General features: G+C 33.5%; 1 protein-coding gene across 1 annotated transcript in view; it reads left to right on the top strand.

Moving 5' to 3' along the window:
- The first annotated feature begins 226 nt into the window (after nt 1-226).
- The window catches only part of Cad74A (cadherin 74A), a 160671-nt gene continuing 139667 nt past the window's right edge, over nt 227-21230 (top strand). Inside the window, exon 1 of the mRNA XM_085819905.1 lies at nt 227-425. The gene's annotated coding sequence lies outside the window, so the exon portion shown is untranslated. The remainder of the gene's footprint in view (nt 426-21230) is intronic.

Below are 21230 nucleotides of genomic sequence, written 5' to 3'. Positions count from 1 at the left end.
ATCTCGCTGCTCCGTTAAGATACTACCGAGGAGAATGTAGTATTCTTATTTCTTTCTCTGCATGTCACGAATCAAATTTCTTTCTCTGCATTGGAAATGAAACTAGAAATTCCCATTTGTAATTTTTTGCCAGTCCCGTAGACATAAACCTGTTCTTCGGCGCGTAGGGGCAACGACTGTGTTCTTCAACAACCAGCTCCCAGGGCAAGCTCACAAACCACTCAACTCACTTGGATGACTAAAGGCCATCACTACTCAGCCGTTCTCCGTCTCCCCACTAAACAGCCCCGAGGATTTGGAATAACGCCATGCCATCGCTACGGCTGTGAATTGTTTGTTTCCCACAGAGCGCTGAAAGGATTTATTCGGCTGTTGTAATGCGAGCATTCTGGATTACCGGGATTATTGTTTAACACCGAATAAAGGTAAGGTGAGCCTTTTAATTAGAATTATAACTTGGTAAGAAGTAGATAGACGATAATCTTGAAGCCTGGGAGCTTGTATCTGAAGCTGTCAGAATTTCTTGCTGCGTATTATACAACAGGTGGTGTTAAATCATTTCACGTTTTCTCATATACAATGGATTTAATATACGTTCAACTTGACTTAACTTTCTTTACTTGTCTCTTTACTGAGAAATTATCAGATGCTCTGACTGCTTAAAATCCAGCATTTTTGATACGCAAGTTTTTTAAAAATTTATAAGTGAGGAAATTAGTAATTAAATACTTAATTATATTCATAAGCTGTCACAAATTCCACATTTAAATTGTTCGTGCGAATGAAGAGAAATCTAATCTTAAATTGTATTTTTAAGATGTCTCTTAATTAGAAAGCTAATACACTTGCTAAATTTATTCATTCAAATTCAAAGATTATTTAAATAATTTTTGAGAGAAAATTTCAAAGCAGGCAAAATGCTGTGAAGTAATTTAAATCGCGTGCCTTATTAATACATTTTAAAGTTTTTATTTTCCTGTAGAATATCGCAAGTTTAAGTAAAAAATATTTGACAGATGATAATTTCATTGAAGAGCTGAAATTTTTTGTGAAGCTACATTCCTTTATGGAAAAGAAAAAAAATCTCTTACACAGAGATGCGTATAACTGTTAAAATAGAAAAAAAAAATCTATTAAAAATTTACAAAACTAAAAAATTTAAAAAACATTTGGACAGATGTAAAATAAGTCAATAGATATTTAATTTTAATTAAAATTGTAATTTTTAACCAGAGCACTTTTTTACAACTTGCCTCGACTTGCAATCGGGGAAAAGGTTATGTGTTGAAGTGTAAGTATTAAAATCAAGTATTATAATGCTTATGTGTTGAGTTTTGCTTTTTTATAAGTTAAAGAATTCTTAGTTAAATCATATTAAATATGTATGAATTTTTCAATTAAAAATAAGTTACAATATCCATTCTTTTCACATTTTTGTCACGAAGCCGTTTTTTAAAAAAGGTTCTTTAATGCTTTTATTTTTTATTTTAGTCCAAAGCGGCTTTGTCCCTGAAGGACTATTGTTTTCGTTTTGCGTTAAATCACTATAAATGTCCGTTTCACTTTTCAAACTGTTACCACCAAATGTTAGAGTCATGCATTATGTTTGAAGAAATTAAATAATGAAAAATCTGCATAAATGTATGTATATTTCTCTCATTGTGGTAAAACAACGGTACCTAGAGCCATCGAATTTCCAATGACGTAATCCTCCTACGAATATGCGCATGTGGAAGACCAAATTTGGAATTTGTTTTATGATCGATTTCATATTTTGTAAAACTTTAACGAATTTTTGAGTAACAAACTCAAGGATTTCAAAGCGAGCAATGGCAACACTCTACGGGGGGGGGGGAATTTTTATCGCTAACGCTCGGAGCTGTGTATCAGAAATTCTAAAGATATGCTCATTTAAAAATTATTTTGCGACATTGCTATTAAACTGAATTTTATGGTTTAAGTGCAAAGAACATGATATATAATAAATAAAGGTAACACACAAAACGTTAAAAAAACAACCCTTTGGGCATAATTTAAAATCTGAAACCTTTCAGGTTTTTTAAAATTTGTTTATTTTTTCTATGCATTAATTTATATGAAATTCGTTGCCAATTCTTTAATTGCTAAGTATCACAGTATTTTTCTGTTCTACATTTTCTGGTTTTCTGATGCAATATTTGGCATTCTAACGACAGTAAATGTGAGTATTTCAGTGCAAATATTTCTTATAATTTTTGGTAAATTTACAGATACTTACTGAGACTAAATTTTGAGATATTTAAGACAAGGTTGGTCTAAATTAGCTCATTTTTTAAAACAAAAAGTAAAGCGTTTGTTATAATCTACAATTTTCAGTTTCGAGTTCTGTCCTTTCTACTTTTAAATATTTCTCTTGATTTCAGCAATTCTTTAGTTTACGTAGCGATAAAAATTTTTACTTGAGCAAGAATTACGAATTTAATTGTTTTCCTAAATTATTCCTTACAGTTAAAAATTTTTGTTATTAAATTGCTCATTTTGTAAATATTAATTAAATTTTTTTTAATCTTAAACGTTTCTTTGTTTTATATATCCCTTATATTTTTTTAATAATATAAGGGATATATAAGGTTTTATATAAGGGATGTTTCATATAACTAAAATTTTTAATATTTGTAGTTTAAATGTTGCAGTTTCAAGAGTTGTAGTAGCTCCTAATGCAATGAAATAACTCGCGTCAGTAAACAAGATCAGATAATCATTAAACTGAGAACGTACTGAACATAAATAATTTTTTCATTAAAAAAAATTAATGCTCGAAAATTTCAGTCCAAGGAAAGGAATGTATTTAAACACTAAAACAAATGTTCATATGACGTAAATCTTCAGACCAGTTGTTTTCAAACTGTTTTTGCCCATGCACCCTTTCACCATTATTAGAAGATCATCTCCACCCTCTTTTCTAAAATTTCAAAAATGCATATTCGTTATTTGTATAGATTTAGATATTATCTAACATGTTTTATAAATTAAGTAACAAAAAGTTAAAAAAGTGGGAACAATTGCCAAAATTTGAAAAAAGTAATTTTTTTATGTGCATAAGCTAAATAAATTTGAGTTAAATTAACACGCCGAGTAACGATTATTGGGGGAGTTAAAGCAGCAAAAATCAGCATAATAGTCATACTTTTACAGGATTATTTTCGGAGGTTCTAATACAGAAAATTCCTCTTCAGCTGCAGACGTGCAAATGATTGAAGAGACGCCAGTGCTTTGTCAAAATTATTCAAAAAGAACCTCTTCCGTTGTCGAACTATATTTTCTAGGGACGTTTCACATTCATAAAAAATCTTTCAATTTTAGTTAATGATCCCAATTCCAATCCGTCTTTAACCTCAGCTTTAAAGGAAATTGTTTCTTAGTTATTTTCATTTTTTCATTAGTAGATGGCGCCAGTGGCTTGACTTCCTTCCTTTTATTCTTATCGCCTGAACACTGGTTTCTCTTTCGTCATCTGCACTTCTGCATCTGAAGAAGAAGGTTCTGTATTTGGAGACTAGTCCTGCAAATTTGTGAATATTACTCTGATTATTATTGCTTTCACTCTTCTAATAGAAACCCCGGAAACTAAGAAATTTCTGCGTGGTTGAGAAGCTTTTCATCAAACGAATGAGTAAAAATGTGAAAACAGGAGTTCTTGTTGTTGTTGACTAATGCTCACTTGTCTGACCTAAAGTGAGCACAAGCCCACGAAGTTTCTCGTGGCAAGGTTGTTGCCTGTCTTTGACAACAACCTCCCACGAGGTTTTCCCACGTAACTTCACCTACCACCAACCTCTCGAGATTACGTACTGCTCACCGCATATTTAGAGTGCCTCTACGTCGCGCGGACACTATACATTTATACTATACAAACATCCATGCCGTCTCCGGGATTGGAACCTAGCCCTTCGTCACAGTTGAGTAGCGAGCATAACTGGCGCCCGGGGCAAAATAACTTTTTGGCGCCACCCCCGAAAAAAACACAGTGATATGATGAAAATCTTGTTTGGAGACCATTTGTTGCCCCTCTGTGAGCGGTCCCCGGGACACCATAACCCTTGGCCCCAGCCCCCGTCGCTACGCCACTGCTTCGCACGACAGTCAGCTACGCTAACCGCTATACCGGTTGGGCAGCGAAAACAAAAGTAACAAACGTAATCTTAATTGTTCTAAAAGCTTCATTTTTACTTAGTAGTAAGTGGCAAATAAAAATCCACTTGCAAGAACTAAAATGAGTTAATGTTTCGAATTGATAAAGGATAAAAATTTTTACATAAACGTAGAGTTGAACAGTTGTAAAGATATAAGTTAAAATAATATGCTAATAATAAAATTACTAGTTAAAAAATAAAGAAAACATCATCCTTCAGTAAGCGTACGAATTATAAAACTATAACCAAAAATCCCTACGCGCAAAAGAATGCAAAAACGGTTGATAAATTTGAAATGCACCTGTAATTTGCTTCAACAGGGAAGAAAAAAATTTTACAGCGTTTAAAATCTTGTGATCTAGCTCCCAATGAAAATCTGTGAGCATATCGCGGAACTTTAAAGAATGACACAATAAATTAATAATTTGAAATTATAATGGAGTTTAGGAACTTCATGTGTTCGTGTGATCAGATTGCTCCCATTCAGGTTATAAAAGAAAAGATAATAAACTCTGATGATTAAAAGACTTCTGAAAATGACAAAAGAAAAAAGATGGAGACGAAGAATAATTTTTCATTTCTTCGTTATTTCAAACTGGTATCCAAAATACCACCAACCAATTTTTCATTTATGTAGATTTGGTGCATTACAATATTTTTCTTTGGTTACTTGAGGTCATATGAGTACTTATTTATTTTTTGATTTGGGCCTTTCCATTTATTTAATGTTCTGCTGCCAGTTTACTATGCTTTTGATTTGCTGTAACCTTGGTCGATTAATGAGTACTCGATAACTTTTAACGTGGATTCGGAAACTTGATTTTTCTTTATTTAATTATGATTATTTATTTTTTTTAGCGGATGTAACTATTATTTTATAATTTACAGAGAGTATGTTTGCAAATGTTAACTATGAGGCAGTAGTGCTAACTTCTAGGTATGAATGGGCAGTTGTGTATTGCAAGCATCCATATTGCTCATGGAAAAAGATTTCAAGGTATTTTTACCGCGAAGGCATGCGGCTCACGTTGTAACGCTAGCATACTAGGCGCGTATTCGAGTGGTCCAGATTAGAGTCCCGGCGAGACCTGCAAATTCGTATCTTCTGCTTAAAAAAAGTAATGATTCTATAGTGGCGCCCGAACTAAAAGGTGGTGGATGATGATTCTTCAGCACCAGGATTTGGCGACTGGGTCCCCTAATCTCATGTTGCGCTTTTAAAGGAGGAGTATATAAGGTATTTTCTCCCTCCTTTCTGCATGCCTTCGTGGTGTAACGGTAGCACACTAGCACACTTGGCGCGTATTCGAGTGCTCCAGGTTCAAGGTCCCGTCGAAGGCACTGCCCATTTTTTACGTCTTCAGCATAGAAAATCCTAATGACACTACTAAAATCCTAATGACACTACTAGGTCGTATATACTAAATTCAAATTACAGCATGGTAGAAACATTTCTTCGAACTTTACATGATGGAAATGAAACCGTTAATTTACGAAAATAATAATTTCAGTTTAATTAAGTTAGGAGTCTAAAAAGTACAAACTGAATACCTTTCTCTCCCTTGCAAATGACGGAAAGGCAGTGCTATAAAGCCATGTGTGTTTTAAGGAGGAAGTGTAGGATGATTGCAATATTTATCTTATGACTAAATTTTAAGCGATCTTATTTTTTTTCAGTACTATATATGAGAATGTATAATAATATATTTATTAAATAATATTGATTATATTATCTCCTTAATTATAGTAGAATTATCTGAAAAGAGTAAATTTATATTTAGTAAGTTCGATTTCGAAAGATGTTTTGAAGTAACTTGAATGTAAATTGTTAAAAATGTTTAACGGGAACTGGAATTAAATCATGAATAACAATTGTAAAAGGAATAAATTAAAAGCAAGAATTAAATTAAATGCAAGTAATCATTGTCACTGATCGGAAATTAGTTGACTTTTCAAGGGGAACAAACCAACTCCCGTTCAATGAACAATAATTAAGAAATAAATACGAAGGTGTTTCGTCCTTTACTCGAGCAATAAGGCGATGCCAAACCAAGCTAGTCCAAATATTTTCGTGAAGAGAAGGTATTAAGAACCAATGCAGAGAACCAAAGAAATCATTCCGATTAAGCATTTTAGCTAATTTAATTTTGAGTGAAAAGTAATTTCTGCACAATTTACATTCAAGTTACTTCAAAACATCTTTCGAAACAGAACTTACTAAATGTACATTCCCTCTTTTCAGATAATTCTACTATAATTAAGCAGATAATATAATCAATATTATTTAATAAATAAATTATTCTTAACTTACTTAGCAGCAATTGCGCAAGTAATAGTATAACTCGATTTCGCACTAAGTGAATTTCAGATCATACAACATTTGATAATGTATAATAATATATATATATAATATATTTAATAATCAATAATATATATTATATATAATAATCAATATACAATAATATGTTTCAATAATAATTTATATATATATATATATATATATAGAATTACTTGTTTTCGAACTAAATGAATTTAAGGTCATACAACATTATATACATAGTATATGTATACAAGATGTAAAAGTTTTTAGTTCAAAAAGAAATTATTTTTATTAGATTATTCTATCTGAGAAAAAATGTGTTGGGCCAATCAATAAATTGTGTTTGTAAACTGGAAGTGAAAATTTTTTAAGTCTGAGATTGTAAACCTAACTTTTAAGTTGTTATTGAAGCTAGAAAAATGTAAGAATTAGTATAACCAATTAAATTAGAGAAGGATTAAAAAATAAAAAAGGAAGTAATACTAATAAACTATTAATCACCCTTGTCGCCCAGACGCTATAATGCTTAGGGGAAGGGTTCGAATCTGGGACGATTAATCAATGCCGAACAATACGTTTCGTTCCTCTCGACATTATGCCACACAAACAGTTATAAATTATTTTTTTATTTGCAAAATTCTATTTCTAATAGTAAATATTAATGTCAAAAACTAATAAACCCTTTTAAATTAAACCCTTTTAAATTAATACATGTCGTTCGCTAATTTATTAATTACAAGCAGAAAATATAATATTAAATTTAAAGACAACCTAAATTAAATTGTAAAAAATGCAAAACCAAAGCCTAATGCAAATCAAAATTATTAAACTTAATTTTCAATAATTCTTTTAATCTCTTATTTAAATTTGGCTACCTCCCTTTCTTGGAATCTTAAATGAGTTATCTGGAAGACTAATCCGCATTCTATCATCCAATTAGTTCTGCAATGTGGTAAGCTCTTGTCCAATCACCGTTCAAAATTTAAACAAAAAGGCCAATTCTATAAATACCTCTTTGCTGAAATGCGCAGTTACTATGCTCTTTCCTTTCGCTGGGCTTGTATGGGTCATTCTGCTCTGCGCTTTATGTATTGTCTCCAGATGTGATCAGTTATACAAAAATGTGGGGTAGTTATCGAACCCATAGTGATATGTCTACTCCATCGTCTGCAAGTTCTTCTACGCTATATATAACTTTATTTAAATTATACTGTATATTTAAAATAGAAGTAGATGAATATTTATGAATGGCATATTTGAAATAATGAATATTTATGAATGATACATTTAAACTAGAAATAAATGAATAATCTAACTCCTAGAACAAAACAGGTTACAAATAAATCGTTAATATAGAACACTAGATTTGGTTGGGTTTAGTTGATTATGACAAAGCACACTAGGGCTATTGGTCTAAGGCTAAGGGGAGGGATATCTTCGTGGAAGACTTTCTAAGCGAAACTGGCTCGTTACACACGGAGAAAACCATCAAAACGCCCATACAGCTAGCCCTTTTGCCTGGATTCGAACCCAGGTCTGAACTATGTTTGCCCGCTGCTGGACCCCGTAAGACAGTAGAATTGGGACCTTGCAAAGTACGCAGGAGTAAAGCAGTTTTTTTTCGGTCTGTGGCTAAAGTTATACAGATATATTGAATTAATAAATGACACAGTGAAAATAACTTGCTCTGAGATCTACATTCTTCAGTACTTAAGTTCTTAATATATAAATATAAATTAGTAATGCTGCTTTTGCATTTAATTAAATTTTTTAAATAAATTCACAATTTAAGTTGTAGAGTCATTAGATTGTTTGGATGCTGGTGATTTTGAAAAATGAGCAATGCCCTTTGCCGGGATTCGAACCTGCACACGCCGAGTGTGTCACTACGAAGGCATGCAGAAAGGAGGGAGAAAATATATTATATATTCCCCCTTTTAGAGGGCGACTGGGGATTAGGGTACATAGTCGCCAAATACTGGTGGTGAAGAATCATCATCCACCACCTTTTAGTTCGGGCGCCGCTGTAGAGTCATTAATTTACTTTGTTGCTGGAGACAGGAAAACGAGCAATACCCTCACCGAGACTCGAATCCTGTACATCTCACACCACGAAGACATGCAAAAAGGAGGTAGAAAATACCTTATAAAGTAAAATATATACATTTTCATAGTATATTATGCAATGTATGTATTATATGCAATATCTTTATTTGAAAAAAAAAATATTACACTGCTTCGAATTAAAGAACAAAAATCTAATTAAATAGTCTTATTATTATAGTATTAAAGAACAAAATATTATAGTATTATTATTATAGTATTAAAGAACAAAAATCTAATTAAATAGTCTTAAAGTATCCGTGTTTATTACAGGGATCAAGGTAAATAGGTCTTAAATTCTAAAGCTTAAAAACTGATGAATCCTTACGAAACTTGTTTTTAGGTGTATCTTGAAATTCTGAACTTTTTCCGCCAAGAGCTCAGTATCCGTTGGTAGTTGGACCTTGGCCTCTTAAAGTATTGGATTCAAACTTTCCGTTTTCTAATGGTTGACCTTATTTTTTGCTTCTTACATGCAACCGAAGCTAAAAGATGCTATAAAAACAAATTTTATCCTGTCTGTTGTGTCGGAAATTACTAGTTTCACTTCTATTCTTTTTTTAAAACTTTTTTCTTTCGTGAAGTAATAAGCGTGACATGTTTAAAAAGATTTTAAGGAACTTGAAAAGTATTTTAAAGGTTTATTTCTACCAAACAATAGCATATGCTGTTGTTTGATAAATAATACTGAAAGATTAAACGAATGTAAGATTTCATAAAGCGTTAGTGGCATAAAAGAATTTTATGTATTTACAAATAAATTTTCAACCACAATAGTGTATTGTCTAGTAACGCCTTTAATCGTAACATTTGCTTTTTTTAGAGCATACATGTAATCTCTGTTAATACAGTTATCAGGTTTTTTTTAAATGCTATATGATAGGAATTCATGTTATACAAAACAAGACAAAATACAGTAAGTTTGCAAGATATTTCTCGCGCTTTGCTAGCGTGCCTTCGTGGTGTAGTGGTTCTGCACACTGGGCCGGTATTCCAGAGCTCCGCGGTTCGATTCCCGGCGAAGGCGTTGCTAATTTTTCATCTTGCCTGCTTCCAAAAATATACCTAATGTCTCTACAAGTTTTAAAAAAAACTTTAAAATATCTGAAAGGTTTCAGATTTTTAATGGTCGCCCAAAAGGGTTTGTTAAGGCTTTTTAAGCTCTCGCTGAGCTCGTAATCTACCAGTCAGCGGTTGCACTCACACCTACTAACCCATTTTTTTTGGCGGGGGGGGGGAGATTGGTTAAGTACCATTTTCTTCGTTGTTACGCCATATGCAATTCAACAGCAAAATTCCGAAACTTTTAAAAAGTAGCATAAAATTATACGTTTAGAATTCCCGATGCGGCGTTAAGTGTTCGCATATAATTTTGTATTTTTAGTCCGAAGAGGCAATTTGCCCTGGCATTTTGCCTCGATTCACGATAAGTGTTGTTTCATTTTTCAAATTGTTGCCACCAAATATTATCGCCCTGTAATATTAATTAAAGAAATTAGATAATGAAGAATCTGCAGGAATGTATGTGTGCTTCTCGCGTTGTGATAAAACAACGATACTTTAAGCTATCAAAATTTGAATAATGTAATCTTCCATAGAATATGGGCATGTGGAAGCCCTAATTTGATAGTGAAATTTATTTTATCATCGAGTTCATATTTTGTAACACTTCAACGAATTTTTGATTAAAAAACTAAACGATTTCAAAGTGAGCAATGGCAACACTGTACAGGGAAAAGAAATTATTTCCAGCTCGCAAAACTCTGTATCGAACATTCTAAAGATAAGCTCATTTTAAAGATATTGCTGTTGAACTGAATTGTATGGTTTGAGTACGTAGAACGTGATATTTAATAAATAAAAGAAACACACAAAACGTTAATAATAAAACAACAACAACGAAAAAAAAAAAAAAAATGTAAAACCATATTAGGAAAAAAACTGAACACTGATAGGAATAACTTGAGAAAAGCCTGAAAAAAAAAATTCTGAAAGGTTTCAGATATTAAATTACGTCCAAAGGCGCGTTTTTGTAAAGTTTTCTGTGTTTCCTTCATTTATTAAATATCACGTTCTAAGCACATACGGTGCATAAAATTCGATTCAACATCAAAATCACAAAGTATTTAAAAACACTACATCTTTAGAATTTCCGACAGGCAGCCTCGCGCGGCGGATATTACAATGGTTTTTTTTTTTTTTTTCCATACAGTGGTTGCCACTGCGCGCTTTGAAATCGTTCAGTTTGTTCATCAAAAATTCGTTAAAGTCTTATACATATGAAATAGATAATAAAACAAATTCGGAACTCAAAACTTCGGGCTTCCGGATGCTCTTATTCGGGTGGAGGTCTACGTTATTCAGAATTTGATGGCCCTAGGTACCGTTGATGTGATAAGTTTGGGGACGCCAGGCACTTCGTCGATGAATGTATGCTCACCCGGAGTGCAAGAGAGAAATATAGAAAGAATTTTAAGTAAGATTTTAAAAGAAAATATTCAAATTTGAAAGATTTTGCAGAGACAATAATGAAAGTCATAAATACAAACAAAGATAGATTTGGAATTCGGCACTTAGATTGTGGACTTTATTTGTTTTTTCGTACATTCTATAACAACCAAAAAAAAAAAAAAAAATCAACGCCCCAAGCAGAAATCATTCGATTGCTTTGGAACTTCGTTTTCATTAATATTTTGACCAAATATGCAAATGATTAAAATTTGATGTCCAATGAAGGAATATTACGATCTCCAGCGCATCTGAACTGCGCATTGCAGTAGATGTATATAAGGAGCTGTTCTTGAAATGTTAAAAATTTCTGTTGCACTGCGATTTAGGAAACCTTTGAACGACTGAAAAAAATGCCTCGCCGCAGGATTCGAGCTGATTACGAGCAACTGTCAAAGTTTGAAAGAGGTCGTATCATTGAATTGAAAGAGGTAGGTTGCGCAAATCGAAGAATCGTTCATCATATGAGTCGAAGCGATTAGAAGACATTGGCAAAAATGGATGGATAATGGCAGATTTTAGAGCCATGATGGTAGCGGTCCACCTAGGGCCACGACAGATCGGACAGAGGGATTGTCAGATCAGAAGTCACACAGCCTGATTCATTGCTATTGACCATCAGATGTGCGATCCGCACCCAAGTGTCCACCATGACCATTCACAGATAGCTTATAGAGCGAAATCTACGTTCGTACCGACCGTTACGCCACTTACCACTCACGCCTGCCCATTGATGCTGACTGCGAACGTATAGTCTTTAGCGACGAATCACGCTTCCATCTGTATCGCGACGATCATCGAAGGAGTGTCTGGAGACACCCAGAGCAGCGTACCGATCCTGCTTTCACAATTGCACGCCCCACAGGCCAGGAGTTATGGTTTGGGGTGACATTTCCCTTGATAGCCACACTTACAGCACAGCGGCACGTTGACGACATTCTGAGACCTCTTTTGCAGTGGCTTTATTTTTCGCCAAGACAATGCCAGACCACATACGGCACGTGTTGCTACAAACTGTCTTACAGCTTATCAAACACTTCTTTGGCCAGCCATCTCTCTCTTCCATCGAGCATTTCTGGGATATGATGGGAAGGCCACTGCATCTACCAGGGAATATTGATGACCTAGCCCGACAATTGGAGCAAATTTGGCAAGAATTGCCGCAGGAGACCATCCGGGAGCTTTATCAGTCTGTGCCACGTCGTGTGGCAGCTTGCATCTAGCATTTTCTATTCTGTACATAATCTTCCTGTCCACCAATTTGTGTCTCCATCGGTCAACTCCTTCTTGGTGCGTCGATTTTTTGTTGTTGTAGAGTGTATATTTCTTTTTTTCTGGCCAGTGCCATTTTGTTGATCATACGGCCGGCTTGTTCCGGCTAGGAGGATCGGGGTTGTGCCCTTATAATGATACATTCAGATATTTCATTATTTAATTTCTTTAAAGTTTAAATGAAATGCAGGAAAATGTGTATAATTTATAATAGGTTGTACAAGGAAATCGTGTGGTGTCCATATCAGATTTTTTTTAATCATTGTTTTTTGTCAACATTTCAGAGACAGAAAAATTTCTTTTAAAAATATCTCGGACGATATCGGCTGAGATTATACGCATTGCGAATGGTTCATTTGTTGAAATTTTTGAACACATATTTTGAATTTCTGTTTTTTTTTTTTTATCGTAAAAGAGAGGAATTGCTAACAAATAATACCTGTTGAAATCAGTTCTTTGCTTTATACTTTCATGAGATACATTCCGCAAGGGAAGAAGAGGAAGAATGACCTTGCTTGTTTACATTAGCTGTAAATAAATCGCGTGATTATTGACGTCATCTACCTTGCTTTTTTTTACTTCAGCTATCTATAAATCACGTGATCTCTGAGGTCATTGGTATGTATCTCATTACGCCGATTAAAACTATGACGATAATTTATGGACAATGGAGATAAGGAATTTTCTTTAATCATAAATTATTTGCCCCCGGACAAAAAAAAAAAAAAAAAAAACTGAAATGTTTCAGATTTTAAATTACGTCCAAAGGGGCGTTTTTTAACATTTTGTGTGTTACCTTTCTTTATTAAATATCATGTTCCTCGCACTTAAACCATAAGATCCAGTGCAACAGCAATATCGCAAAATATCGCAAAATATTTTAAAATGAGCATATCTTTAGAATTTCCGATACAGAGACTCACGCGCTGGAGATAAAAATGTTTTTTCTGCACAACGTTGCCATTGCTCGCTTTGAAATCCTTGAGTTTGTTAATCAAAAATTCGTCAAAGTTTTAAAAAATAGGAAATCGATCATAAAACAAATTTCAAATTTCAAATTTGGTCTTCCACATGCTCATATTCGTTGGAGGATTACGTTATTCAAAATTCGATGACTCTATGTACCGTTGTTTTATCACAATACGAGAAATATACATACATTTATGCAGATTTTTCATTATTTAATTTCTTCAAATATAATGCAGGACTCTAACATTTTGTGGCAACAGTTTGAAAAGTGAACCGACATTTATGAGTCCGACGCAAAATGCCAAAACGAAACTAATAGTCCTTCGGGATTCAAATCCCTTTGGACTATATAAAAAAAAAAAAAAAAAAAAGAAAAAACGATGATTTTAAATTTCCCAAGGTGGGAAAACGTGTGAGGTTATACATGCTTTCAACTTTGCGCTAAGTGACACTCAAAGAGCGAAACCCCGAATCTTCCTAAAAACTAAAACCCGGCTTACCTCATCAAGACAAAAGAAATCCGTAACACACCGAAGGTTCATTTCCGCACACAAACTTAACAGAATTCTTCTAATGATTGTGTGTCGCGTTCTACTTGACTGAGCGCGAACAAATTCTTCTCCTCTTTCCAATATTTCCTGCCCATGGATTGCTGAACAATTGCTCTCAACCGGAGTGTCTTCTCGCCTACTTAATTTCGCAAGTGTTTGTCACTTGAATATCATTTCTGTAGCTGCATTCTCACGCGTTAATAAATGATGTTCACGTGCGTTAACACTTTAACAACTTTCCTTCCTTTTGCGAGCTTTTATGATTCCATATTCAATGCAATGAAAACCGTTCTCGTCTAAGTTCAAAGAGGCCGACAGCAATTTAATTCAACGAAAGCACAGTTTAAATTCCTTGTGGCTTACATACTAAGATCTGAAAAACTATGCGTAATTTCTTTTAAAAGATACACGTTGTTGTTGTAGTGACTAATCTCGCTCGTCTGATATCACAGCAGGCCTACGAAATTCATTGGGGCAAGATTTCGCATGTCGTTATCAAGAGCTTTGGGCACTATACATGTGACAGTATGACTCAGTTCCGCCCCAGTTTTGATGCAGAGCACCCCAAGGGAACGGGTCCGAAAGTCTCAGACCCTTCTTCCCATACCATCAACCTCTCGAGAGGACTGTGTGCTCGCCGCATATTTAGAGTACCCCCATGCCGCACAAACACTATGCATTTATCCATGCCTTCTCCGGGATTCAAACCCGGACCCTTCGGTACGGCAGTCAGAGTCACTAAACTCTATCCCGGGGCTGGGCAGCAAAACATATGAACACATCTGTACTAAAATAAAAATAAATAATATTTGATATCTAAAGCAAAGACAAAAAGCAATTCCCTCCCCAAGAAAGGCATTTGTTTTGCAATAAAATAAATAAACTGAAATATTTTTGTACCCAATTTCAAGTTTTATATTCTCGTCGTGCACTGAAGAGAGAATTGTAATTTCATCCGGTGCTGTCTTAGTGTTTTATACTGACTGAATGTTTTATACTGACTGAATGTTTTATACTGACTGAATGTTTTATACTCTTAATGTTTTATACTGAAGTATAACCTAGCACAGTGGACTCATAATTAGATTCATGGTTCTGAAGGCACGCTGATTCGTGATGTGTTGATGTTCAGAGTAATAAAACAGTAACTTGATGAAACAAAAGATGGAAGGAAAAATAATAATAAAAAAATCTGAAAGGTTTCACATTTTAAATTACGTCCAAAGTTTTTTTTTTTTTTTTTTTAACATTTTCTCTGTTACCTTTACTTATTAAATATCACGTTCTTCGCACTTAAACCGTGAAATTCAATTCAAGAGCAATATCGCAAAATAATTTTAAATTGAGCCCATCTTTAGAAATTCCGATACACAGTCTCACGCGCTGCAGATAAAAATACTTTTCCTGTACAACGTTGCCATGGCTCGTTTTGAAATCCTTGAGTTTTTTAATCAAAAATTAAAGATTTACAAAATATGAAATCGATAGTAAAACAAATTCCAAATTTCAAATTTGGGCTTCCACATGCTCATATATATATATATTTTGTAAAATGGCAGATTGTGAACAATTACAAATGTAACCCAGTCCATTAATCTATACAAGGCCAGATGTGGAGGTCTCTTTATTATGGAGGCACTTAATAGGTGGGGCACCATCGCCTTTCCTATGAAAGGACAGACAGTTACAACCACGCCTTCTTCGGGATTCGAACCCAGGCCCTTCGGCATCTCAGTCAGCTTCCCTGACCACAATACCGACTTGCCGGCTCCACATCTCCATATTCGCAGTAGGATTACGTCATTCAGAATTCGATGGCTCTATGTACCGTTCTTTTATCACAATGCGAGAAATAGACATACATTTATGCAGATTTTTCATTACTTAATTCCTTCAAATATAATGCAAGACTCTTAACATTTGGTGGCAACAGTTTGAAAAGTGAAATCAGAAGTTTAGCGACGTTTGGCGCTATATCGCGAAATTTGGCGACAAAAAGTAGTCATCGAAACCATCGGAAGCTTGGCCATACCCCGCCAATTAAAGAGAGATAACAATTTACCTCACTGTTATTAAACAGACTTACCTGTGTAATCTTATTTTTCCGGCAGTGCTTCGCTTTTCCAATTACTTCGTATTACATTATACGAGAGATCAACAACTTCACAAAAATTATTTACATATATATGTATATATACGTATATACGAAATTCGTAATAGTATGCAGATTTTTTATGCTTTGTGAAGGATAACTTTTTCTCATTCTAAAAACAAATGATTAAATAACTTAAATATCTTCCAGTTTCCAGTGCATTAATTCCATTTTCCACTTTTACTGTGTGTTTAGCCCTAAGAGCGTTAGCCCAGAAGGGTTATTAATTTCGTTTTGGTATTTTGCGTTCATTCACTTTTCAAATTGTTGTCACCAAATATTACAGCCCTGTGTTATATTTAAAGAAATTCAGTAATGAAAAATCTGCATAAATGTATATATGCTTCTCGCATTGTGATAAAACGACGTTACCTAGAGCCATCAAAATTTGAACAACGTAATCCTCCATCGAAAATGGGCATCTGGAAGCCCTAATTTGGGAATTTGTTTAATAATCTATTTCATATTCAGTCAGACGTTAAAAATTTTTTATTAAGAATTTCGACGATTTCAAAGCGAGCAATGGCAACACTGTACAAAAAACATTTTTATCTCCGGCTTGCGAGACTGTGTATTGGAAATTATAACGATATGCTCATTTTGAAATTAATTTGCGATATTGCTGTTGAACTGAATTTTATAGTTTGGGTACGTTCAACATGAATTTTATAGTTTGAGTATGTTGAACATGAATTTTATAGTTTGAGTACGTTGTAGTTAATAAATAAAGATAACACACAAAACGTTAAAAAACGCCCCTTTGTGCGTAATGTAAAATCTGAAAGCTTTCAGATTTTTTTGCTTTTATTTATTTATTGTTTTATATTATTAATTTATTAAACAAATATTTCATGTTATAGCAGAACCTTTATTAAAAGTGTGAACTTGCATTACTCGAAACAACTTAGATTTGCGCGTGTAATTTTCTTTGTTTAAAAACGACCATTATTTTAATTATGGTATAATAATAGAATGTTTATATGAAGTTGCTTAATCCTTTGCATGCATTGCAAATACTAAGTGTTTAAGTGGCAAATTCTATATCATTTCGAATTTTGTTTTCTCATTACCAAAGAAATGGGCGATATTTAAGTCATTCATTTCATTCAGTTGTGTTTCTAACCTTTTGTTTACTTTTGCTTTTATGTTCTTCATTAAACTTTCTTTCATTGTTTAACCTCAATTTCTTTTGTTGTCCGTATTGTCAATGTTTCTACTTTTTATTTTTTTCCTACTTTCAGTTTTTATATCCAAGGTGATTGAAACAAAAGAAGCTTCTACTTATCCCATTATTTTCTTACTAGAAGGCTCCGCCCCCTGTTCTCTAACGTTCGTCAACCCCCGGAAATACGCTTCGCATGTTCTTACAGCTTCGCTTGACTCACCTTTTAAAAATACAAAAATTAATTGTGTTTATATAACCAAGTATTGATATCTGGCGGAAGCAACAATTTTAAAAAGATAAAAAACTGCGTAATTGGCAAAAATTGAATGACAAAATTTAATTAGTATAAACATCGAACGCTCTTAACTGGATGATTAGTTTTTTGACAGAAGAATAATTTTTAAAATGTTAATTGAAATCGATTTTATAAAGACGAGTAAGTCGAAATCAATATATATTTTTTATTTGCAAACAAAAAATTTGATTTTCTTACGAGGAAAAATAAAATCATGCATCTGTCAACAGCGATTTAAAAAAGTGCACGCGAGAGCATTTTCGTGTGCAAAAATCTTAAGCAATGTCACGTGAACCCAAGAGAACTTCCTAATGGTCTACTTATAATTGATTTTTATGTTATAGAGAGAAAGAATGACAAATCAAAATGTTTGTTATTGACTAAGTTTATCAAGCACATAAACTTTCTTCATTTAATACAAATATAGACATCCGATAAGCTTCTACTCGATTTATGTACAGCAAGAATTACGTTTACTTTAAAATCTAACAGTTGAATACCTTACGAATAATACTGTGAACACAAAAAATGTTCACTATTACGCGAAATTCACACTACTGTAAAATAAAAATAAAATAAAATAAAAAAAAAATTATAAAACTATAAAATAGCTTTATAATGTCTTTTTCAGTAGCTGTACTACTACTAGTGTGATACTTTTAAAAATAAGTTTTAGTCCAGGGGCTATTAATTTCGTTTTGCCACTTTGTGGCGTTTCACTTTTCAAATCGTTGCCACCAAGTATTATCGCACTCTATTATATTTAAAGAAATTAAATACTGAGGAATCTGCAGAATGTATGAATGTTTCTCGCACTGTGATAAACAAAGGTACCTAGAGGCATGAAATTCTGAATAACGTAATCCTCCATCCTAATATAGGCATCTGGAGGCCCAAATTTGGAACTGAGAATTTGTTTTATTATCTATTTCATATTTTGTAAAGCATTTATGAGTTTTTGACTAAGAAACCCAACGATTTCAAAGCGAGCAATGGCAACATTGTACGGAAGAAAACATTTTCATCTCTAGATCGGGAGACTATGTATCGGAAATTCTAAAGATATGCTTTTTTTAAATTATATTGCTGTTGAATTGAATTTTATGGTTTAAGTGCGAAAAACATGATATTTAATAAATAAAGATAACACGCAAAACGTTAAAAAAATGGCCCTTTGGAAGATTTTATTTATTTATTTATTTATTTATTGTTATTATTATTATTATTATTATTTTGTGTGTGTGTGTAATTTTATATCGTTTTAAAACTGGTTTCTAAGTGAGGACTTTCTAAGGGAAACTGGCTCGTATAGTTACACATGTAGAAAGCCACGAAAATGCCGGCCAGCTCGTTCCCGGGATTCAAACCTCGGACCAAACTACCTGCGTTCAGTGACTCTACCGCTCGGCGGCTGGTGGGCTTATTAGCAGAATTATACTGCATTATTATTGTATTATGCTATAAAGTAAAAATGCTATAAGACTGAGGGTTTGTTCATGGAATAGTACTTTTGTAACCTATTATAGTATTAAAAAATCATTGTTTCTTTGCAAATAAAAAAAAAAAAAAATACTGTTCATAGCATTCTCATTTTTATATTGTAAAAGAGATATTGATTATTATTAGTTTTCTATATAAAATGTGTCGAAACGCTGGTTTGACAAGGTGGTGACTATAATAGGTTACAAAAGTACTATTCCATGAACAAACCCTCAGTCTTATAGCATTTTTACTTTATAGCATAATACAATAATAATGCAGTATAATTCTGCTAATAAGCCCACCAGCCGCCGAGCGGTAGAGTCACTGAACGCAGGTAGTTTGGTCCGAGGTTTGAATCCCGGGAACGAGCTGGCCGGCATTTTCGTGGCTTTCTACATGTGTAACTATACGAGCCAGTTTCCCTTAGAAAGTCCTCACTTAGAAACCAGTTTTAAAACGATATAAAATTACACACACACACAAAATAATAATAATAATAATAATAACAATAAATAAATAAATAAATAAATAAAATCTTCCAAAGGGCCATTTTTTTAACGTTTTGCGTGTTATCTTTATTTATTAAATATCATGTTTTTCGCACTTAAACCATAAAATTCAATTCAACAGCAATATAATTTAAAAAAAGCAACTGCAGGAGATCTACACTGATTTTTTTTACTTTAGTACTTGCACTGTGAAAATATTACTATCTTTTAATTATTTTCACAGAATAAAATCTTTTGAGAAGGAAGAATATTTAAACTGAGCAGTTCTTATATATATATAAAATTCAAATAACAGCAATGTAATATAAAAAAAAGGTATTAGTAATTGTGTGACAAAAATTGCAAAACGAATTAATCACACATACAGGATAGATTAGTTTAATTTTGGTTATATATTTTATATTGAAAAAATATTTTCTCTTATGTTAATTATAGAATAAATCATTTAAAATAAAGCATTTTGATGCGTGTGTGATAGTTGAATGCAGCAGCAATCGGGCATACCGTAATAGTGAATGAATTTTATTTCTTTTCCTGAAAGAATTAATTTTCATAGAAAAAAAATAAAAAAAGGGAAGAAATATTAAGAAAGAAATATTGTCTTTCTAATTTCTTATTTAAAGAAATATTTTTCCAATAGTAACTGTGAAATAAATTGCGGGAAAACCGTTTTAATGTAAGCATGGGGGGGGGAACTTTAGTTTGCTATTAGATGCAAATTAATCATATTATAAATTTAAATGATTAAAATTGTTTATTTCTAAAAGGATTTGAAGTAAACTTAATTCATTTACTTTTATCTATTTACCATTGTTTTCGTGGTATCCCATATCACTCTTTATTTCTTAGCTCTAAATTCCTGCGTTAAGTTTCCCCTTAAAAAACGGAATTTTCCTTCATATAACACAGCAGCATATTCTGCTGCGTGTTGGTCATAATACTGTTTTGTGCAATTTTTTTCGAACTACAAATGCAGCGTGTGAGTTGGTGAAATAATAGGAGAATATTCCTAGAACTTCAGCCAGCGCGCGTTATAAATTTCGTCACTCGTCTGTACTGCGATTGGTCTAAAGCTCCTTGAAGCCTTGTCCCCTTCCAGTAAAGTTAAATGGACCCACCCGCCCACCAACTGAGGACCACAGAATGGCTTTCTCCGATAAGTTGTTGATGGCTGTCCATACCGGTTTTTTTGAGTTAATATTGTTCGCTCAAGTTGTAGACAGATCCAGTGATCATAGAATAGGCGTCCAGGATATCGATTCCAGAGAAACTGTTTTCAGGTAGGAACCCTCTGCTGGTAAGAGAAGGAGAGCTTGTTTTACGGAAAATTTTCTCCTAGCCTGACGCGCTGTGAGATTTAATAGTCCTACAAAGTTCACCAGCAGCTGAGTGCTAAAGTCGCTGAACACTGATAGTTCGGTCCATGATTACTTACTGTATTACAAGGTTACTTTGCTCTCGTCTGACTCCTAGTCTGCTCAAAAACAGTTATTCCCTTTGCGTCTGCTTTTCCTCATTTCTGTAAGCAAGTGACATCAGCGTTGGGAATAGGCTAACATTGTTTGTCTACACACCATACTTCGTTGATGAGAGCCAGTTCGCCTTGGTAAGTTCTCCACGAAGCCTTCCCTTCTCTCAGCCTGAAAGCCCTCTTGTGCTTTGCCGAAATTGGAACAACACAAACCAAATCATTCTTTATACTGACTTGTCAGAATTTTGTTTTATTTGGCTA

Source organism: Stegodyphus dumicola, chromosome 7 (assembly GCF_044657685.1).
Source record: "Stegodyphus dumicola isolate Sdum_Otavi_A_Nest chromosome 7, ASM4465768v1".
NCBI lineage: Eukaryota > Metazoa > Arthropoda > Arachnida > Araneae > Eresidae > Stegodyphus > Stegodyphus dumicola.
This window is presented reverse-complemented; position numbering and strand designations above follow the sequence as displayed.